This window comes from Nycticebus coucang, chromosome 21, assembly GCF_027406575.1.
Source record: "Nycticebus coucang isolate mNycCou1 chromosome 21, mNycCou1.pri, whole genome shotgun sequence".
Taxonomy (NCBI): Eukaryota; Metazoa; Chordata; class Mammalia; order Primates; family Lorisidae; genus Nycticebus; species Nycticebus coucang.
The window spans coordinates 29205074-29228555 of NC_069800.1; the positions used below are offsets into that span (position 1 = coordinate 29205074).

The 23482-nt window shown below is 36.9% G+C and overlaps 1 protein-coding gene across 3 annotated transcripts in view; it reads right to left on the reverse strand.

Moving 5' to 3' along the window:
- The window catches only part of PLCB1 (phospholipase C beta 1), a 922504-nt gene that overhangs the window by 836562 nt on the left and 62460 nt on the right, over positions 1-23482 (reverse strand). The gene's annotated exons all lie outside the window — the stretch shown is intronic.

The following is a 23482-nucleotide window of genomic DNA, read 5'->3' on the forward strand; positions in this document are numbered from 1 at the left end:
GTTATTGAAAAAAAAACTCAAGACTATAGAGAAATAAAATGGGATACTGTAAAAGAAAATAACACTTCTAGGAGGCATTGCATCCATGAAAAATGGACCCAACAACAACCTTTCAGAGTTAGCACAAGTTTTTTTTTAGCAAAGGCCCACCTGGGGCCTGCACTGTACTAATCACTGGGTACAGCCCTTCTTACGGATGCAATGATTCATTAAGAGTATAGGATGTAGCTCATGCCTGTAATCCTACCACTTCATGAGACCACAGTGGGAGGATCGCTTGAAGACACATGTTCAAGATTAGCCTGAGCAATATGGCAAGGCCCCATCTCTACAAAAAAAAAAAAAATAGCAATAATGAAAAAAATTAGCCTGGCATAGTAGAGCCCACTTACATAGGAGGCTGATGAAGGAGGATCACTTTAGCCAAGGAGTTTGAGGTCGTAGTGAGCTATAATGACCCCACTGCAAATAAATAAATTAAAAGAGTACAGGCTTGATGGCACCATTTTCCCTTTCCATTTAAGAGCCACGAGATTGCCTCTTATAATACAAACTAGACTTTAAAATATGTGGGCAATTCATTACAAATTATTTGTTGTATTTATTAGGGCTAACTTAAAAGTAATCTTGCAATTTCTTCCCTGTAGGACTGTATTTTCAACATAGAGTTTGTCATGGTACCATTAATTTTTTTGTTTCTGTGGGGTTTTTTTAGACGTTTTATAAATATCATTATAACAGCAGAAGGGGATTTTAAAGAAAAAATAAATCACCCTTAATACCAACACTATAGTGCAACAGATGGCTTCATTTTTGACTATCCTCTTCCTGTCTTTTGTCTATAAACTAGCATATTTTACTTATTTATTATCAAAGTGAATGCACATTTTTTTAATTCTGCTTGTATTCTCCCCTAATTTTATATCTAAATATTTTCACATTGCCGCATTTTTAAAATTTATTCCTCACAGTAATTCAATAACTCAGGTTGCTAAAATATCATGACTTATGCATTTAGGTTTGATTCAATTCGTTTAACTGTTTTAGTCCTGAAAATATTATAGTGACAATCTTTGTGCACGTTTGCTTTTTTTTCCTATTTTGAAATATTTTCTTAGGATACATTTATATGATTCAGCATAGTAATTCTGATAATTCTTAATACTTAACACTCACAGGAATAAAATAGTTAAAAACCCAGTGTGCTAGCTAAGTAATTTATTTATTTTATATTTCATATTAGTTTTCACAGAAGCAAATCTGGAGACAGCTGCAAAATGAATTTTATTGCATTTTACCAAATGATAATATTATATAAGAAACTGTAATGATCTCAGAGTTAGATTGAGGACATTCCCTTTAAAAATGTTATAATAATGATGAAGCCTTCATACTCTATTATTAAGTTACTCATCATTCCTGCCTCATTTTATTGAATCCTAAAGTTCTGAAACTAAGCAAACTTAATTAAGGGACACTATGTAAGACTTAGATGTCATATTTAAAATGTTAGTGATGTGCATTGTGACCAAAATATAAAGAAAGGTAATAAGAAGATGAGAGGAAGGTAATAAGAAGATGAGAGGATGCAAAATGCCAGAATAACCTTCACCTTAAAAACAAATCCACTGTGCTAACATCCACAGAACCCACAGGTGAGGAAAGGACGTGCACAAATGTGTTCTTTTCACATTCTCCTCTTTCAGCAAAGGTCAAAGCTGGATTTGCAATGAAGCTTACTGTAGGATGGTTTTAATTGATTGTAGCACTTGCTTAATCTTACTTATTTCAAACAGAAGAATTTAAGAAATTATGCTATTACATAAACCATCCTCTGTTTATACACAAAGGGTGATCTATCTACATACTATTAATTTTATTTTCTAGTTTTATCATAGATAATTTTTAACATACACAAAAATAAACAGAATAATATAATGAAGACCTAGACTCATAAACTGGCCTCAAAAGCCAACCACTCATGGCTACCCTAACCCCTACCTACCCCAACCCCTTATCTCACTCCCTTATTCTACTTTAATCAAGTCCTAGGATGTCAAATAATTGCACCAGTCAATAATTCAGCACACATCTCTAAAGATGTAGTTTCACTCTTTTTAACATAACCAAAATGACTAAAACAAATTAATGGTAATTTCTAAATATCATCAAATATTCAATATTCAAATTGGCTTATTGGTTTCATAATTCTATTTGAAATCCCCAATCTAAATGAAAGCTATACTTTGCAATTGATTAAAATGACCCACACAAGTATTTTTTTTTTTTTTTTGACAGAGTCTCAAGCTGGGTAGAGTGCCATGGCAACATCATAGTTCACAGCAACCTCCAACTCTTGGGTTCAAGTGATCCTCTTGCCTTAGTTTTTTGTATTTTTAGTAGAGAGGGAGTCTCACTCTGCTTCAGGCTGGTCTCAAACCCGGGAGCTCAAGCAATCCACCCGCCTTGGCCTCCTAGAGTGCTAGGATTACAGGCGTGAACAGACAAGCATTCTAAACTATAGTTTCCCCTTCCATCTAATTTATTTTTTATTTTTTTCCTGAAATTTTTTGTTGACTAAACCAGGTTGAATATCCTGTGGAGTTTCTGATTAACTTTATCCCCTACCATTTACTCACATATTTTTCTTCTCCATATTTCCAATAAATCAGTAGAGCTGAATATAGAAACTTGACAAATTCCAGGTTTTATTTTATTAGAGGGGATATAACCACTTAATAGGATTTATATTTGTATAATTATATAAATGTAATGTGTGTACACTAATAAGTTAGAAGCTAGATAAGAAAATTAGACAAGGAAAATTTATTTTGCTCTGTTTCACCAAGTGTAAACATTAATTACCTTCTCAAGAGCCCTGCTATATTTAGTAGTAACATTATTCCATCACCTTATGTTTTCTTTACTATCTTACCTGATTATTATGCACAATTAATTTTACCATAAAGCATTTAAGGCACCTTCAAAATAGATACTGAGTTTAAATTCAAAACATATTTCCAGGATAATAATTTATTATCATAGATGGCAAAATCAGAGTAAGATTAACTGAGTTCAATGTCAGAAAAATAGAAGTAATCATATCATCAAGTAAGTGGCAAGTGGAGAAAATTATAGAAGGGGACCCTACCATTTAGGATAGAAAATCATTAAGTAGGATCCATAGCATGTACTTTGTAAATATTGTTTGAATACTAATGACAACAGACTGAGGATGAATGGCCTTTCCCACCAACTCATGAAGAAGTATATGCTCAATAATCAATTCTATCCCCTTTGATGGGAAATGATAGAACAAATGACCAAGAATGATCAAGAATGATCGCACCTCAAACATTACATGCATTCATTTCAGTCGCTTCCTGTGTGGTTCAGAGGATGAAGAGCCCCAACTCCTCCAATTCCAACCTTGTTAGTACTACTATTTCATTGCTTATTCAACTATTTCTCCACCCCATCACTTCAAAGTTCTTTCCTTCTGATCCATTCCAGTATTCTATTTTCTCTTCGGTTTTTTTCCCCCCAGAAGTAGATACTTATGCACAGATTTGACTGTATTATACTGAGGTGATCCCGGAAATTGCTTAGAGAGGAGTTGAGAGGTGAGACAGAGAAAGGAAAGAAGGCAAAGAGAAGTGACCCATTATGGGCAAACGGGGCTGAATCCCACTAGAGAATTCTGGAAGACTGTGGGAAACTTGCTGTAGGGCTATACCAATTGAAGGGCAAGGAGTCTAGGACATTTACTAAACAATTCCAACTATAATTCTGTTGGCCATTACCTATGAGAACACTTGCCCCTGAATTTTCAAGAAAATATTCTTTAAGTTTTCTCCTTACACTGATCATTTGTTAGCAAAAGTCCAAACCCCTCCCTATCTTTAAATGCCTTGAAAGTTTATATTTATCAGGAAATGTTTTGTCCGTGCATCTCTCTCTGAATAAGCTCATCCTTGCCTTCTTCTGTCATCACATCTGTCCTGGTGATATTTATTTCTCACCCATTCAGAGCCCAAACTCATTTTCTCCACAGGTATATTGACATTTCCATCTAAATGGTTCTACAGGCTTCTCAAACAAAACATGATCAAAACCAAATTCACTACTTTTCTCTTCATCACCATACCAGAATACATATATATATGTATTTATATATATATAAAATATATATATATATATATATTTTTTTTTTTTTTTGAGACAGAGTCTCACTGTGTTGCTCTAGGCTAGAGGGCCGTGGTATTAGCTCAGCTTACAGCAACCTCAAACTCCTCAGTTCAAGAGCTCCTCTTGCCTCAGCCTCCTAAGTAGCTGGGACAATAGGCACCCACCACAGTGCCTGGCTAGTTTTTTTCTACTTTTAGTAGAGACAGGGTCTCGCTCTTGCTCAGGCTGGTTTTGAACTCCTGAGCTCAAGAGATCGGCCCTCCTCAGCCTCCCAGAGTTCTAGAATTAAAGGTATGAGCCACCATGCCTAGTCCAGAAATTATCTTCAAAACCAAAAAAAAAAAACCATTTCTCCATCCTAATTCTCCACTCCACTAATGAGTCACATCCATCTGGTTACCCAAACTAGACCCTTCCACATTGCCTTTGCTTCTACTTCTTCCTTATTTTGCATATTTGCATCAATCCCATCTTTCTTGTATCTCTGCCACATTCCAATTACTACTACCATTGTTTAGCTTCTGAACTGCATCCTCAACTCTGCAGCGACCTTCACTCTCTCCACACTCCAGCCCTTCCAGCTTAATATTTCCTACTCCAAAACCACATGCACTTTATCTCTTGCCATTCCCCAGAGAACAAAGTGCTCTCATGATTCAGTGGCCCCTTTTTTCCTCCCGTTCTGGCCTAGACCACATTCTACTTTCTCTGTGTGTTCTTCCTCATCTCTGCTCCTGAATTCACCCTAAACACCCACAAAACAAATTATTTCATTCTCTGACCTCCTCAACTCATTGTTTATGATGCCAGAATGTTAGTCATCATATTGTCTGATGTGATTTTTGCAGACAAACCATCTCCTTCCCTCTACAGAGGTCTCTATCCTCATGTGATATCCCAGAACACAATGCATCCCCTGGCACACACTGTACTCTTCAACATATGTGACTGTATTAAATAGAAAAGCAAGTAACAGTCCATGAGTGGCAGTGACATTATCTAGTCTAGTAAATACACCATGATGCTTTCAGTACCTGCATGTCTGCATTTCTGTCATAAGTATCTGCAGAAATCACGGCAGAAAAAGACCACAAAGAAAGTACCCACATATGCACACAACACATATTCTGGCTGAAGTTCCAAACAGTACCACATCAATCTTAATAAAAAGAAAAAGATGAGTAAGCAAATTCCAAAACAAAGAGAACAACATCCCCAAATACTGCCTTTTTAATACACTGGCTGAGGAATAAGATTAATAGTAAGGCTAATGATGTTAGAAACCTTCCTACCAGCATATATGCAAGATAAGACAGGCAGGAATCAATAAGAACTTACAAAATCCAACACAAGCAAAAACACATTAATGGAGAATATTGATAAGTCTGGTGAAATTTTGGGTATCGAGTTTCTCAAAAGTCCAGTGGACATTTTTAATCCTTTCGCCAGTGTAGAAATTGGAGTATGATCCAAAGTTTCTGAGTGAGTTTACTTTTGTGGTATAGGATTGGGTTGGTCATTATGGAGGATAAGTCTGAGAATATCCTGAAGAGCTGGTTTGGTTATGGCAAATTTCTTCAACATATAAATGTCATCAAAGTATTTAATTTCTCCATCATAAATGAAACTCAGTTTAGCTGGATACAAGATCCGAGTTGAAAGTTATTTTGCTTTAGGAGATTAATAGTCGATGACCACCCTCTTCTGGCTTGAAAAGTTTCAGCAGAGAGATCTGCAGTCATTCTAATATTCTTCCATTTGAAGGTAATGGTTTTCTTTCTCCTGGCAGCTTTGAGAATTTTCTCCTTCATATTAACTTTAGTGAAATTAATTATGATATGCCTGGGGGATGTCTTATTGGGGTTGAGTCGTGCTGGGGTTATGAAGCTGTCTGCTACCTGAATTTCAGAATTTCTAGGCATGTCTGGAAAATCTCCTTCATAATTTCATGCAGAAGGGCCTCTGTCCCAGAGAGGCCACTTCATCAGTTTCAGGAACTCCAATGATTCAGATATTGACCTTCTTCGAATTATCCCAGAGCTCTCTGAGAGAATGATCTGTTTTTGCTCTCCATTTCTCTTCCTCTTTGAGAGTTTGGGAGCGTTCAAAGGTTTTATCTTCAATGTCAGAAATCCTTTCTTCTGCTTGCTTCATTGTTGCTGAGGGATTCTACTGTATTTTTCATATCTTTGAGGGCTACAAATTCTTGCTTCAGTGTGTCTAAGACTTTGGTGGTTTTGTCTTTAAAATCATTAAATTCTTGAGACAACTTTTGAATTTCTCCTCAAATTCCTAATTCCACTGGAGAATGCAGGGAAAACCCTAGAAGAAATCGGTCTGGGCAAGTATTTTATGAGGAGGACCCCCTGGGCAATTGAAGCAGCTTCAAAAATACAATACTGGGACTTGATCAAACTAAAAAGCTTCTGCACAGCCAAGAACACAGTAAGTAAAGCAAGCAAAGAGCCCTCAGAAAGAGAGAAGATATTTGCAGGTTATGTCTCCGAGAAAGGTTTAATAACCAGAATCCACAGAGAACTCAAACGCATTAGCAAGAAAAGAACAAGGGATCCCATCGCAGGCTGGGCAAGGGATTTGAAGAGAAACTTCTCTGAAGAAGACAGGTGCATGGCCTACAGACATATGAAAAAATGCTCATCATCTTTAATCATCAGAGAAATGCAATTCAAAACTACTTTGAGATATCATCTAACTCCAGTGGGACTAGCCTATATCACAAAATCCCAAGAGCAGAGATATTGGCGCGGATGTGGAGAAAAGGGAACACTTTTGCACTGCCGGTGGGAATGCAAATTAATACATTCCTTTTGGAAAGAGATATGGAGAACACTTAGAGATCTAAAAATAGATCTGCCATTCAATCCTGTAATCCCTCTACTGGGCATATACCCAGAAAACCAAAAATCACATCATAACAAAGATATTTGTACCAGAATGTTTACTGCAGCCCTATTCATAATTGCTAAGTCATGGAAAAAGCCCAAGTGCCCATCGAACCACGAATGGATTAATAGATTGTGGTATATGTACACCTTGGAATATTATGCAGCCTTAAAGAAAGATGGAGACTTTACCTCTTTCCTGTTTACATGGATGGAGCTAGAACATATTCTTCCTAGTAAAGTATCTCAAGAATGGAAGAAAAGGTACCCAATGTACTCAGCCCTACTATGAAACTAATTTATGGCTTTCACGTGAATGCTATAACCCAGTTATAACCTAAGAATAGGGGGAAGGGAGAAAGGGAGGGGAAGGAGGGGGGAGGTGGGTAAAGGGAAGGGGATTGGTGGGATTATACCAGCGGTGCATCTTACAAGGGTATATGTGAAACTTGGTAAATGTGGAATGTAAGTGTCTTGGCACAGTAACTGAGAGAAGGCCAGGAAGGCTATGTTAACCAGTGTGATGGAAGTGTGTCAAACGCTCTGTGAAGCTAGTAAATGATGCCCCATGATCCTATCAATGTACACAGCTATGATTTAATACAAAAAAAAAAAAAATCAACTCAAAACAGAAAAAAAAAAAAAACACTATGCTTCCTCATTCACGGTGTAGGTATAAACAGGATTCTTCATGTCTCTGCTCATTTAAAAATAATTACATTTTTCCTTTAAGTTTATTCAACATTATCTTTAAAATCATGTCACTGCTAGCATCACTGATTGTAAACCTGAAAGAGGAAATTTGCTCCAAAGGTGGATGTTCGTTTAAAACACCACATATTTCTCATATTTCTTTTCAGGCTAGCTATACCTTGCTTCAGTATGCTTTGGAATTCCAGCTGCTTGGTAAAGTAAATCCTCAGCTCTGGCTAAGTAATAGCCTATATGAGTTAGAAAGCTTCTGGAATTAAATTTTTCTTCTCTAGTTATATTTTGAGATGAAGGCTTACTTCTACATTAAGTATTGAATCATATTGTTGAATTAGGTAGAGACTTGGGTTTATTTTAAGCCTGAAACCTCCAGCAATTCTCTTGGGCACCCCAGCTGGTATCATAAAGGATATACTGGAGACTTCTTTTAAAAAAGAATTTTTAGATTTTTTTCACTTGTTTTAAAATAAGAATTGTATAATCCCATCTTGATCATGTACGTGGAAGAACCAATTCTATGTTATCTATTGGAGATTTAAAGGTTAAAGAAAAACCCACAGTATCTAAAATATAAAAAATAATGAGTATTTTTATAATATTGGCAGAGGGCATCCTCTTCTTGATACATAAACACACAGGATAGATAGGAACTAAAGTAAAGGACTGATAAGAATTGTGAACACAGAAGTTATTAACTAATCAATAAACAAATTGTCCACCTTATTGTATGTAGCTATCCCACCTTGATATTGAATAAGGAATGTGCAAGAAAGAATAATCTTAGGCCTGTCTCACTTATTATATAATGCAAATAAAAAACTAGCAAGCAGCTTTCAGCAATGAGAAAGTACGTCTTAATCGAACATCTGAGAAGAGAAAAGCTCGTTTCAATACATGCAGAAGTAATCTGACAAAACTTAACCTAACAGTTTTTCCAAAGACCTTTTCAACTCAGGTATAAAAAAGAATTTCTTTAATGTGTTAAAGAATATCTTTTAAAAATCTAATATTAAGATATTTTCACTCTCTAAGATCAAGGGAAATATGTGGATCCAGATAGCTCTGCTTTTAAAAATTTAGTATTTGGCCCAGGCCCAAGAGGTTTCAAGCAGACCGGAGAAAAATTAAATGTTAAAAAGATTTTTTAAAAATATTTTGTTATGTATAAGTTAAATATAGGTTATGCTTCTACATGGAAAATCAAATAGAATCTTCAGAAAATTAGAATTCAAAAGATAGTTGAGCAAGATTATTGGTTAAGAGATGAGTATTCTAGGGCGGCGCCTGTGGCTCAGTCGGTAAGGCGCCGGCCCCATATACCGAGGGTGGCGGGTTCAAACCCGGCCCCAGCCAAACTGCAACCAAAAAATAGCCGGGCGTTGTGGCGGGCGCCTGTAGTCCCAGCTACTTGGGAGGCTGAGGCAAGAGAATCGCTTAAGCCCAGGAGTTGGAGATTGCTGTGAGCTGTGTGAAGCCACGGCACTCTACTGAGGGCCATAAAGTGAAACTCTGTCTCTACAAAAAAAAAAATAAGAGATGAGTATTCTAAAATCCGATAGCACTCCTATACACTAGAATACCACATTTGGAAAGGTAATTTCATTTTCTGTAACAATAAAATTATAAAAGCAGATAGAAATAAGTAAAATAAGAAGTTCAAAGTCTTATTAAGGTATATCACTGAAGTTACAAGTTTTCTGTAACAAAATAGGTAAAACTAAGTCCTTACCTTCTACCATACATAGAAATTGATTATGTATAGATGACTTCTCTGGAGTTAAAAGTAAAAATTTAAAACTTTTGGAACAAAATATTGAAGAAAATCTTCATGACCTAATAGTTTAAGTGTAGACTTATTAAGCATGCTACAGAAAAAAAAAAAAAAAAAAAAGGAAGGAAGGAAGGGAGAGAAGAAAGGAAGGAAGAAAGGGAGGAAGGAAGGAAACCCTAGGAAAGAGAAGAGTGAGGATGGACCACATTATTATGGTCATGTAATGGCATGCCATGTTTCTGCATATGAAAAGATAACATAAACAAAATTAAAAAAGAGACTTCCAAGAGGGAAAAGATATTTCTTTCTTTTTTTTTTTTTTTTTTTCAGTTTTTGGCCAGGTCAGGTTTGAATCTGTCACCTCTAGTATATGGGGCCAGTGTCCCACTCCTTTGAGCCACAGGTGCCGCCCAGGAAAAGATATTTCCAATGTAAAGAATTTGACGAATAATTAATATCCAGAAGAAATATTTTGTAACCTATAATGAAGTGCAGCACCAAGAACATAAACTCTAAAGGCAGTTAATTATCTGCCTGGCTTTGATTTCCAGTTACTTTACTCAATACCTATATGACTTTCTGCAATACATTCAGCCTCTCCATGCTTGAGTAGGTTCATTTATAAAATGGAGATAATATAAGACATAATTTTTATAAGGATCAAATAAATTAAACTATATGTAATGCTTAATATATTACCTCCCACAATAATCACTTACAAATATTTGTTTCCATACTAGATATGAAATACAAGTAGTAAGCACAAAGATCTCCATTATGTTATTTATTTTTAATTATATTTAAATTAAACTAAATAATGTTTCAAGGGACATTAAACAACAAATTACAAAGTAGAAAAAATTATTTCCAATATGCCAGTAAAAATAGCACATACAACCTAATAGAAAAAGTAGTAAAATACAACAAACAAATCACCAAAAAATAATGAAAGAAAAAGAAAACTACTAGCAAGGAGTTTCAATTTCAAAATAACCAAAGAAATATAACCAAGGCAACAATATATTTTCACAACATTAAAAATTTCTAATTTTACAACACTCTTGCAGTGAACATTTTCATACATTAGAAGTAGGAGCTGACATTAAGGCATTATTCAGGAAGTCAATTTACTATATCTTAAAAAACATTCAAATGTTATATACATATGATTTGATAATTTCAATTTTATGTTTTTACCTAAAGGGAAACATCTGGATTTTTGAGGTACAATGTATACTATTCAGGTGAAGGGTACACTAAAAGCTATGATTTTCCCAATATACAATTCGTTCATGTAATAAAAAACAACTTGTACGCCATAAATCTATTGAAACTTTAAAAACCAAAAAAATGTAGAAATCAACATATAAGGATGTTTACTGCTACATTGTTTATGGCAAAATTTCCATCACATGGGACCTCATATGGGACTTCGTAAAGCAAGTACAGATCATCCATAAAAGGGGGATACTGTTCAATTATTTAAATATTGCTCCATGTTCATTGCCAAGAAAAATATTCTTAGTATTAAAATCAAGTATATTGTATTAATACACACACATATATATACACAGACACATATATGTATTTACACACTTTAGGCATATAAACTTGTACATTATAAATAACTATGTAAATATATATGGAAACATTTTAAATATACCTCAAAATTAAGATGTGTCTGTCCTGACACTGGGTCCCAGTCTGTGTGTCCTGACATTGGGTCCCATATACTTTCCATGTTTTGAGAACTTTATCAAACTGCTTCTCATATTTAATAATTATAAAAGAAAACACTGTTGCTTTTGCTTAAATAATTTGTAGTTGTATTTGGAAAATACAAAGGCCATCATTCAGTTCTTCCCATATGAGGGACAGGTGGCTTAGCCGAGGCACTAAGCATTAGCACCGCTGTCAAATATCTAGTTTCTTCTCAAGAATTAACACTTCCACACATTCCCTTTCTGATATAATAATTGGTAAAAGGAAAAAAGAAAAGAAATACGGGCAGTGATATAACTAGAAAGTTCCCCTTGATGGGTAGAATTTACATGAGTAAAATTATTAGAAAAGGCCCCCAAATGAGACAGTTCACCCTACACATCCCTTCTCCTTCCCAGCAGAAGGATACTCTGGCTAAGGCTCTTCCTAGGCACAGGTAAACGAACCCATTGCCATGTCTTTCCCTTGGTTATCAGAGCCTTCTGCAGGCTGAGATGGAGAAGAGGCTCTGTATGTAGAAAAGGAGCCATGCTTCTGGCCACGAGTAAGCTTGCCAGGAACTCCATGGAGGCTGTTTGAAGGAAGGTGCACTCAAGTGTCACCCTCTTCCCAATCCCACTGTGGTCCAATTGGCTTTATCCCCCTTCCTCACCCATCTGGTAAAAATACCTCAATATTCAAAAATACCTCAATACCTTCTACTGCTCATATCTGCGTAGGTAGTAAGAGCGCTTCCATCTTGCCCTTCACATTCCATAGGCTGTGAGTAAAATAGAGACGAGGCAGCTAAGATTCCAACCCACTAATGCTTGCTCAGTAAGGATGCTGAGCGTGAATTCAAGGCAAATTGGTCAAAGAGACAAAAGCCAAATGGCACCTCAAAATACCATCGTCTCCATGGTAGAATGCGTTGAAAAGGACACCACATCACTTCTGTGGTGTCTGCCCAAAATGCACAACCATCTAATCATGAGAAAACATCAGACAACCCCAAGTTGAGAGATTCTGAGCAAAATAACTGATCGATACTTGTGAAAAGTGTCAAAGATGTGAAAAACAAGAACTGATGAACTGTCACAGATTTCAGGAGAGTGAGGGAACATGACAACTTGGTGCCATGCGGCAAACTGAATTGGGCCCTGGACCAAAACAATACATCAGCTGACAAACACGTGATGTTCAAATTAGGTCTGTCATTCAGTTAATGGCATTGCTAATCCAATGTTAACTGCCCAGTTTTTACAATTGTACTATTGTTATTTAAGACATTAACATTAGGGGAAGATGAATAGAGAAGAAACAGGAACACTCCATATCATTTTTCCCACTTATACATAAATCCTAAATTAGTTCAAAGTAAAAGGTTGAGATATTTCTGATTATTGTCACAATGATGACCAAAATATACTCTATCCCATCACCTGTTCCTACGAATTTTATTTTCCTAAATTTTTCTCAAATATGTTTCTTTTTTTTTATTGTTAAATCATAGCTGTGTACATTAGTGCAATCGCCTGTACCCATTCTAAGATGCACCATAGATGTGGCCCCACCCAATATCCTCCCTCCACCAAAACCTCCTCCCTCCCTTCCCCTTCCTTGGCCCTTTCCCCATAGTCTTGTGCTATAGTTGGGTTATAATCTTCATGTGAAAGCTATAATTTAGCTTCATAGTAGGGCTGAGTACATTGGATACTTTTTCTTCCATTCCTGAGATACTTTGCTAAGAAGAATAAGTTCCAGCTCCATCCATGTAAACATGAAAGAGGTAAAGTCTCCATCTTTCCTTAAGGCTGCATAGTATTCCATGGTATACATGTACCACAATTTGCTAGTCCATTCATGGGTAGAAGGGTACTTGGGCTTCTTCCATGACTTAGCAATTATGAATTGGGCTGCAATAAACAATCTGGTAAAGATGTCTTTGTTATATTGTGACTCTTGGTCTTCTGGGTATAAACCTAGTAAAGGAATTATAGGATCGAATGGCAGGTCTATTTTTAGGTCTCTAAGTATTCTCCAAACATCCTTCCAGAAAGAGCAAATTAGTGTGCATTCCCACCAGCAGTGTAGAAGTGTGCCCTTTTTTCCACATCCACGCCAACATCTCTGGTTTTGGGATTTTGTTATGTGGGCTACTCTTACTGGGGTTAGGTGATATCTCAGAGTAGTTTTGATTTGCATTTCTCTGATGATTAAGGATGATGAGCTTTTTTTCATGTGTTTGTAGATTGTACGTCGGTCTTCTTTAGAGAAGTTTCTCTTCAAGTCCCTTGCCCACCCTGAGATGGGGTCACGTGTTCTTTTCTTGTTAATACGTTTGAGTTCTCTGTGGATTCTGGTTATTAGACCTTTATTGGAGGTATAACCTGCAAATATTTTCTCCCATTCTGAGGGCTGTATGCTTGCTTTACTCACTATGTTCTTGGCTGCGCAGAAGCTTTTTAGTTTGATCAGGTCCCAGTACTGGATTTTTGATGCTGCTTCAATTGCCTGGGGAGTACTCCTCATAAAATATTCATCCAGGCTGATTCCTTCAAGAGTTTTCCCTGCACTTTCTTCAAGTATTTTTATACTTTCATATCTTAAGTTTAAATCTTTTATCCAGTGAGAGTCTATCTTAGTTAATAGACTAAGTTAGACTAGACTTAGTTAATGGTGAAAGGTGTGGGTCCAGTTTCAATCTTCTACAGGTTGCCAGCCAGTTTACCCAGCACCATTTGTTAAATAGGGAATCTTTTCCCCATTGAATGTTCTTAATTTGTTTGTCAAAGATCAGATAATGGTAAGTAGCTGGATCCATCTCTTGGTTCTCTATTCTGTTCCAGACATCTACTTCTCTGCTTTTGTGCCAGTACCATGCTGTTTTGATCACTATGGATTTATAGTACGGTCTCAGGTCTGGTAGCATGATTCCTCTTGCTTTGCTTTTATTGTGGAGTAATGTTTTGGCTATTCGAGGTTTTTCTGATTCCATATAAAACTAAGTATTATTTTTTCAAGATCTTTAAAGTATGACAATGGAGCTTTCATAGGAATTGCATTAAAATTATATATTGCTTTGGGCAGTATGGACATTTTAACAATGTTGATTCTTCCCAGCCATGAGCATGGTATGTTTTTCCATCTGTCAACATCTTCAGCAATTTCTTTTCTTGGAGTTTCATAGTTCTCTTTGTAGAGATCTTTCACGTCCTTTGTTAGGTATACTCCCAAATATTTCATCTTCTTTGGCACTACTGTGAAAGGAATAGAGACCTTGACTGTTTGTTTGGCTTGGTTATTGTTGGTATATATAAAGGCTACAGATTTATGGGTGTTGATTTTGTAGCCTGAGTCATTGCTATATTCCTTGATCACTTCTAAAAGTTTTGTAGTAGAATCCCTAGTGTTTTCCAGATATACGATCATATCATCTGTGAAGAGTGAAAGTTTGATCACTTCTTACCCTATGTGGATACCCTTGATCGCCTTTTCTTTCCTAATTGCAATGGCTAAAACTTCCATTACAATGTTAAAGAGCAATGGAGACAATGGGCAACCTTGCCTGGTTCCTGATCTAAGTGGAAATGATTTCAATTTAACTCCACTCAATATGATATTGGCTGTGGGTTTGCTGTCAATGGCCTCTATTAGTTTAAGAAATGTCCCTTCTATACCAATTTTCTTAAGTGCTCTGATCATGAAGGGATGCTGGATATTATCCAAAGCTTTTTCTCCATCAATTGAAAGAATCATATGGTCTTTATTTTTAAGTTTATTTATGTGTTGAATTACATTTATAGATTTAGGTATATTGAACCAGCCTTGAGACCCTGGGATAAATCCGACTTGGTCATGGTATATAATTTTTTTGATGTGTTGTTGGATTCTGTTTGTTAGGATCTTATTATTTTAGCATCTATATTCATTAGTGATATTGGTCTATAATTTTCTTTTCTTGTTGGGTCTTTCCCTGGTTTGAGGATCAAGGTGATGTTTGCTTCGTAGAATGTGTTGGGTAATATTCCTTATTTTTCTATATTTTGGAAGAGGTTTAGTAGTATAGGTACTAGTTCTTCTTTAAATGTTTGGTAGAATTCTGACGTAAAGCCATCTGGTCCTGGGCTTTTCTTTTTAGGGAGATTTTGTATAGTTGATGCTATTTCAGAACTTGATATAGGCCTGTTCAACATTTCCACTTCATTCTGGATAAGTCTTGGTAGGTGGCGTGCTTCCAGGTATTGGTCAATTTCTTTCAGATTTTCATATTTGTGAAAGTAGAGTTTCTTGTAGTATTCATTAAGGATTTTTTGAATTTCTGAGGGGTCTGTTGTTATTTCATCATTACCATTTTAGATTGATGAAATTAGAGATTTTACTCTTTTTTTCCTGGTTAGGTTGGCCAAAGGTTTATCTATTTTATTGATCTTTTCAAAAAACTAGCTTTTGGATATATTGATCTGTTGTATAATTCTTTTGTTTTCAATTTCATGTAATTCTTCTCTGATTTGGGTTATTTCTTTTCTTCTGCTGCGTTTGGGGTTGAAGTGTTCTTCTTTCTCCAGTTGCTTGAGATGTTCCATTAAGTTATTAACTTCCTCTCTTTCTGTTTTCTTGAGGAAGGCTTGCAGTGCTATAAATTTCCCTCTTAGGACTGCCTTTGCAGTATCCCAGATGTTCTTGGTTCACCTCCCACTGCCTGTTTTCTCTACTAGCTTCTGCCATCCACTCTGACTCTCATGAACCTTCTCTCCCCCACTCACTGTCTTTCCATGGCTTCTCATTAACTGGAGGATAAAGAGAACAAAGAATGAAATCCGGAAGGCATTTAGTAGTCTTGCCCCTTCTATCTCTGCTTCTTATCTCACCTGACCATTCCTCTTGCACTCTAAGCCCCACCTTCATTGGCATCACACTTTTAAAGCTCTACAGACAGAAAAGGTAACATTCCCTCACTTTGCAAAGCTCCAAAGAACTTACATGTTAGAAACCAAAGTGCACCCCACCTTGACTGGCCTTTTCCTAGGCTTCAGCTACCACTTGCTCGGGGCTTTCAGAGACCACAGCTTAGATCAGCATCTTTTTTTTGGTTTTTTTTTTTTTTTTTTTTTTTTTTATTGTTGGAGATTCATTGAGGGTACAATAAGCCAGGTTACACTGATTGCAATTGTTAGGTAAAGTCCCTCTTGCAATCTTGTCTTGCCCCCATAAAGTGTGACACACACCAAGGCCCCACCCACCTCCCTCCTTCCCTCTTTCTGTTATCCCCCCCATGACCATAATTGTTATTAATTGTCCTCATATCAAAATTGAGTACATAGGATTCATGCTTCTCCATTCTTGTGATGCTTTACTAAGAATAATGTCTTCCACATCCATCCAGGTTAATACGAAGGATGTAAAGTCTCCATTTTTTTTAATAGCTGAATAGTATTCCATGGTATACATATACCACAGCTTGTTAATCCATTCCTGGGTTGGTGGGCATTTAGGCTGTTTCCACATTTTGGCGATTGTAAATTGAGCTGCAATAAACAGTCTAGTACAAGTGTCTTATGATAAAAGGATTTTTTTCCTTCTGGGTAGATGCCCAGTAATGGGATTGCAGGATCAAATGGGAGGTCTAGCTTGAGTGCTTTGAGATTTCTCCATACTTCCTTCCAGAAAGGTTGTACTAGTTTGCAGTCCCACCAGCAGTGTAAAAGTGTTCCCTTCTCTCCACATCCACGCCAGCATCTGCACTTTTGAGATTTTGTGATGTGGGCCATTCTCACTGGGGTTAGATGATATCTCAGGGTTGTTTTGATTTGCATTTCTCTAATATATAGAGATGATGAACATTTTTTCATATGTTTGTTAGCCATTTGTCTGTCATCTTTAGAGAAAGTTCTATTCATGTCTCTTGCCCATTGATATATGGGATTGTTGGCGTTTTTCATGTGGATTAATTTGAGTTCTCTATAGATCCTAGTTATCAAGCTTTTGTCTGATTGAAAATATGCAAATATCCTTTCCAATTGTGTAGGTTGTCTCTTTGCTTTGGTTATTGTCTCCTTAGCTGTACAGAAGCTTATCAGTTTAATGAAGTCCCATCTGTTTATTTTTGTTGTTGTTGCAATTGCCATGGCAGTCTTCTTCATGAAGTCTTTCCCCAGGCCAATATCTTCCAGTGTTTTTCCTATGCTTTCTTGGAGGATTTTTATTGTTTCATGCCTTAAATTTAAGTCCTTTATCCATCTTGAATCAATTTTTGTGAGTGGGGAAAGGTGTGGGTCCAGTTTCAGTCTTTTACATGTAGACATCCAGTTCTCCCAACACCATTTATTGAATAGGGAATCTTTCCCCCAAGGTATGTTCCTGTTTGGTTTATCAAAGATTAGGTGGTTGTAAGATGTTAGTTTCATTTCTTGGTTTTCAATTCGATCCCAAGTGTCTATGTCTCTGTTTTTGTGCCAGTACCATGCTGTCTTGACCACTATGGCTTTGTAGTACAGACTAAAATTGGGTATGCTGATGCCCCCAGCTTTATTTTTGTTACTAAGAACTGCCTTAGCTATACGGGGTTTTTTCCGGTTCCATACAAAAGGCAGAATCATTTTTTCCAAATCTTGAAAGTACGATGTTGGTATTTTGATACGAATGGCATTAAATAGGTAGATTGCTTTGGGAAGTATAGACATTTTAACAATCTTGATTCTTCCCATCCATGAGCAGGGCATGTTCTTCCATTTGTTAATATCCTCTGCTATTTCCTTTCTGAGGATTTCATAGTTTTCTTTATAGAGGTCCTTCACCTCCTTCCTTAGGTATATTCCTAGGTATTTCATTTTCTTTGAAACTATGGTGAAGGGAGTTGTGTCTTAATTAGCTTCTCATCTTGACTGTTATTGGTGTACACAAAGGCTACTGACTTGTGGACATTGATTTTATATCCTGAAACATTACTGTATTTTTTGATGACTTCTAGGAGTCTTGTGGTTGAGTCTTTGGGGTTCTCGAAGTATAAGATCATGTCGTCAGCAAAGAGGGAGAGTTTGACCTCCTCTGCTCCCATTTGGATTCCCTTTATTTCCTTGTCTTGCCTAATTGTATTGGCTAGAACTTCCAGCACTATGTTGAATAGTAAAGGTGACAGAGGACAACCTTGTCTGGTTCCAGTTCTAAGAGGAAAAGCTTTCAGTTTTACTCCATTCAGTAAAATATTGGCTGTGGGTTTGTCATAGATAGCTTCAATCAGTTTTAGAAATGTGCCACCTATGCCTATACTCTTCCGTGTTCTAATTAGAAAAGGATGCTGGATTTTATCAATTGCTTTTTCTGCATCTATTGAGAGGATCATGTGATCTTTATTTTTGCCTCTGTTAATATGGTGGATAACGTTTATAGACTTGCGTGTGTTAAACCAGCCTTGCATCCCTGGGATGAAGCCTACTTGATCATGATGAATGACTTTTTTGATGATAAGCTGTAATCTATTGGCTAGGATTTTGTTGAGAATTTTTGCATCTATATTCATGAGTGAGATTGGTCTGAAATTCTCCTTTTTGTTTGGGTCTTTTCCTGGTTTTGGTATCAGGGTGATGTTTGCTTCATAGAATGTGTTGGGGAAGATTCCATCTTCCTCAATTTTTTGGAATAATTTCTGCAGTACAGGAATAAGCTCTTCCTTAAAGGTTTGATAGAATTCTGGAGTGAAGCCATCTGGACCAGGGCATTTTTTGGTTGGAAGCTTTTTTATTGTTTCTTTGATCTCAGTGCTTGAAATTGGTCTGTTCAGGAGCTCTATTTCTTCCTGGCTGAGTCTAGGGAGAGGGTGTGATTCCAAATATTTATCCATTTCTTTCACATTGTCAAATTTCATGGCATAGTGTTTCTGGTAGTATTCAGAGATGATCTCTTCTATCTCTGTGGGATCAGTTGTGATTTCCCCTTTATCATTTCTGATTGAGGTTACTAGAGATTTTACTTTTCTATTCCTCGTTAGTCTGGCCAATGGTTTATCTATTTTATTTATTTTTTCAAAAAACCAACTCCTTGTTTCATTACTTTTCTGAATGATTCTTTTGTTTTCAATTTCATTCATCTCTGATTTGATTTTGGATATTTCTTTTCTTCTACTGAGTTTAGGCTTAGATTGTTCTTCTTTTTCCAATTCCATAAGATCTCTTCTGAGATTGTTGATGTGCTCTCTTTCTGTTTTTCGAATGTAGGCATCTAAAGCGATGAATTTTCCTCTCAAAACTGCTTTTGCAGTATCCCACAGGTTTTGGTAGCTTGTGTCTTCATTGTTGTTATGCTCAAGGAAGTTAATGATTTCCTGTTTTATTTCTTCCTGCACCCATCTGTTATTCAACAGAAGATTGTTTAATTTCCATGCCTTTGGGTGGGGTGGAGCATTTTTGTTAGAGTTGAGTTCCACCTTTAGTGCCTTATGGTCTGAGAAGATACCAGGTAAAATTTCAATTCTTTTGATTCTGTTGATATTTGTTTTGTGTCCCAGGATATGATCAATTTTGGAGAATGTTCCATGGGGTGATGAGAAGAATGTATATTCTTTATCTTTGGGATGGAGTGTTCTGTATGCATCTATCAAGCACAGTTGTTGTAGGGTCTCATTTAAATCTCTTATATCCTTGTTTAATTTCTGTTTAGAGGATCTGTCCAGCTCTGTAAGAGGAGTGTTTAGGTCCCCTGTTATGATGGTATTATCAGATATCATATTGCTCAGACTGAGTAAGGACTGTTTCAAGAATCTGGGGGCATTTAAATTGGGTCCATAAACATTTAGAATTGAAATGTCTTCTTGTTGTATTTTTCCCTTGACCAATATAAAGTGACCATCTTTGTCTTTTTTGACTTTAGTTGCTTTAAATCCACATGTATCTGAAAATAAGATTGCAACTCCTCTTTTCTTCTGAATTCCATTTGCCTGAAAAATTGTCTTCCAACCCTTGACTCGGAGCTTTAACTTGTATTTTGAAGCCACATGTGTTTCTTGCAGACAGCAAATGGATGGCTTGTGTTTTTTAATCCAGTCAGCCAATCTATGTCTCTTCAGTGGGGAATTCAAGCCATTAACATTTATTGAGATAATTGATAAGTGTGGTAGTATTCTATTCGTCTTATTTGGTGAGAGTCCATTGCTTAGTTTTATCTTTTGCATCAGTGTGGAGGTTAGGTTCTGTCCTTTAATTTCTGAGTTCTCACTTTGCTGCTGATCCATTGTGGTGGTCAGTGTGCAGAATAGGTTGAAGTATTTCCTGTAGAGCTGGTCTTGTTGTGGCACATTTCCTCAATGTTTGTATATCCATAAATGATTTTATTTATCCGTCAATTTTTAAGCTTAGCTTAGCAGGGTACCGAATTCTGGGCTGGAAATTGTTCTGTTTAAGTAGATTAAAGGTAGATGACCATTGTCTTCTTGCTTGGAAAGTTTCATTAGAGAAGTCTGCCGTCACTCTGATGGATTTGTCCATGTAGGTCAACTGGTGCTTACTCCTGGCAGCTTGCAGAATCTTTTCTTTTGTCTTGACTTTGGACAGGTTCATCACAATGTGTCTTGGAGAAGCTCGGTTAGAGTTGAGGCGACCTGGGGTCTGATAGCCCTCTGAAAGCAATGTGTCAGAATCTTTGGTGATATTTGGGAAATTTTCTTTTATAATATTCTCTAGTATGGCTTCCATTCCTCTGGGGCATTCTTCTTCCCCTTCTGGAATTCCTATAACTCATATGTTGGAACGCTTCATAAAGTCCCATAATTCTGACAGTGAACGTTCTGCTTTCTCTCTCCTTTTCTGCCTCTTTTACTATCTGAGTTATCTCAAAAACTTTGTCTTCTACCTCTGAAATTCTTTCTTCTGCATGGTCTAACCTATTGCTGATACTTTCCATTGCATCTTTAAGTTCCCTAATTGACTGTTTCAGTTCCCTCAGCTCTGCCACATCCTTTTTATATTCTTCATATCGTTCATCTCTTATTTGATTCTGTTTTTGAATTTCCTTTTGGTTATTTTCCACTTTATTAGCAGTTCTCTTCATTGTTTCCATCATTTCTTTCATTGTTTTCAACATGTGTATTCTAAATTCCCTTTCTGTCATTCCTAACATTTCTTTATAGGTGGAATCCTCTGCAGTAGCTACCTCATGGTCCCTTGGCGGGGTTGTTCTGGACTGGTTCTTCATGTTGCCTGGAGTTTTCTGCCGATTCTTCCTCATGAGTGATTTCTTTTATCTGTTTCCTTGCCCTAATTTTCCTTTCCCTTCCTCTTGCTCTTTAAGTTCTCGTGCCTGTGGAAGTTGCGGGCGGGTTTAGACGGATTGAACACACGCGACCACTTGCCGGTTTTCCACTGTTTTAGTCCTCCTCCTGGGGTCCAGAAGTCTCTTGCTGACTCCCTATATCCGCTCAGGGGTGATGATAGGCAGATCCCACCAGCCAGAGATGCTTGGAGTCCTATCTCCCCAGACTCACGGTGCCCAGATGCAAGGAAGCTGTTACTCGGCTGCCATCTTGCTCCGCCTCCAATCAGCATCTTTCATAACACACTCTCAGAAGATGGCCAGCTCTCCCTCTATAGCCTGTATCTGAGTTTGCAATCAGCAGTATTTACTAAGAAATTCATTCAAAATAAGACTCCCTTAGAAAGCTCTAGGACATCAGGGTCCAACTCTGTTATGTTAAGCCCCAAGGTTCTAACACAAAATGGATAACCAGTATGTTTGAATGATAAATACATAAATGAATAGGTAATGAATATGTTTAGTATAAAGGCCATATTACCTCCATGTGTTTCTGTTACTGTGTTTTAATTATTGATGCATTTTAGTTAGCTCTATGATGAGGAAAAGGAGCCAGTCTCATAATAAAAATATCATAGACTGCATGGCTTATAAACAACAGGAATTGCGTTCTTACAGTTCTGGAGGCTGGAAAGTGCAAAACCAAAGAGCATTGGCAGATTTAGTGTCTGGTAGAGCCTGCTGTTTGGTTCACACAAGTTCACCTTTCTGTTGTGCTTCACACGGTGGAGGGGGTTCAACATTCTCTGGGGCCTCTTTATAAAGGGCACTTCTCATTTATTAGGGCCCTGTCCTCATGACCTAATCACCTCCCAATGGCCCCAACTGCAAACACCCTCACCTTGGAGATGAGGTTTCAATGTCTGAATCTGGGGCCAAAGGGGACACCAACACTCCATATACGGCAGAACTCTACCTTGAATAACATAAAGACAAATTGTTAATCTTCTAAGCCTCTTTCAAAAACTCATTCTCTTTTTGCATGGTTTCCTTTTTACTTTTCTAAACTATTTTCTTCTAATAGCATGTACAAAAGCTCATCTCCATAATGTAGAATAATTATTATAAAAATTTTTTTAGAATATTATTTCTACTTAAAACAGAGAAAAAAGCTGCTAAATCAGGTATGCAATTTAGAATCAGTATAAAGGGCCCCAAAGAAGTGATCCCAGTTTTGAACATAATTAGGTATTAGAAAACACCAGTTGAATTTGTTTGCCTCCTTAGACTATTAAGATTTCTGTTTAACGGTGTTAATACATTACTTTTAAGTGACCAAAAAAAAAAAAACAGAGGTACTTGTATGACTACTCCTGGAATTCCTTTCCCCTTCTAATGAGAAAGTACAAGTTTTCCAGCAATGAGACATTGACATATCCTAAGATCCTACCAAATATTTTTGATTAAAAGATTAATTTTTACTTGATAGATACAGTTTATTTTTATGGAATCATGTTAATAAATGTCTGTCTGAAAATGTATCAACCCCTTCCCAATAGCACCTAAGCAAACATTCCCTAAATCTACAAAATAAATCACATCCATGTTTCCATATTCTTTTCTTATTATTTACTCTTCACACTTTTTTGACTCAATTATAGGTGTGGTAATAAAACAGATGCGTGGGTCTGGCATAGTGGCTCAAGCCTGTAATACTACCACTCTGGGATGGTGAGGCAGGAGGATCGCTTGACAAGGTCATGAGTTCAAGACCAGCCTGAGCAAGAGCAAGTCCTGTCTCTACTAAAAATATTAAAATCAGCCAGGGATGATGGCAAATAGCTGTAGTCCCAGCTACTCGGGTGGCTGAGGCAGAATTCTGGCTAGATGCTGAGAGTTTGAGGTTGCTGTGAACCAGGCTGACACCACTGCACCCTCATGGGGGTGATAGAGTGAGACCCTGTTT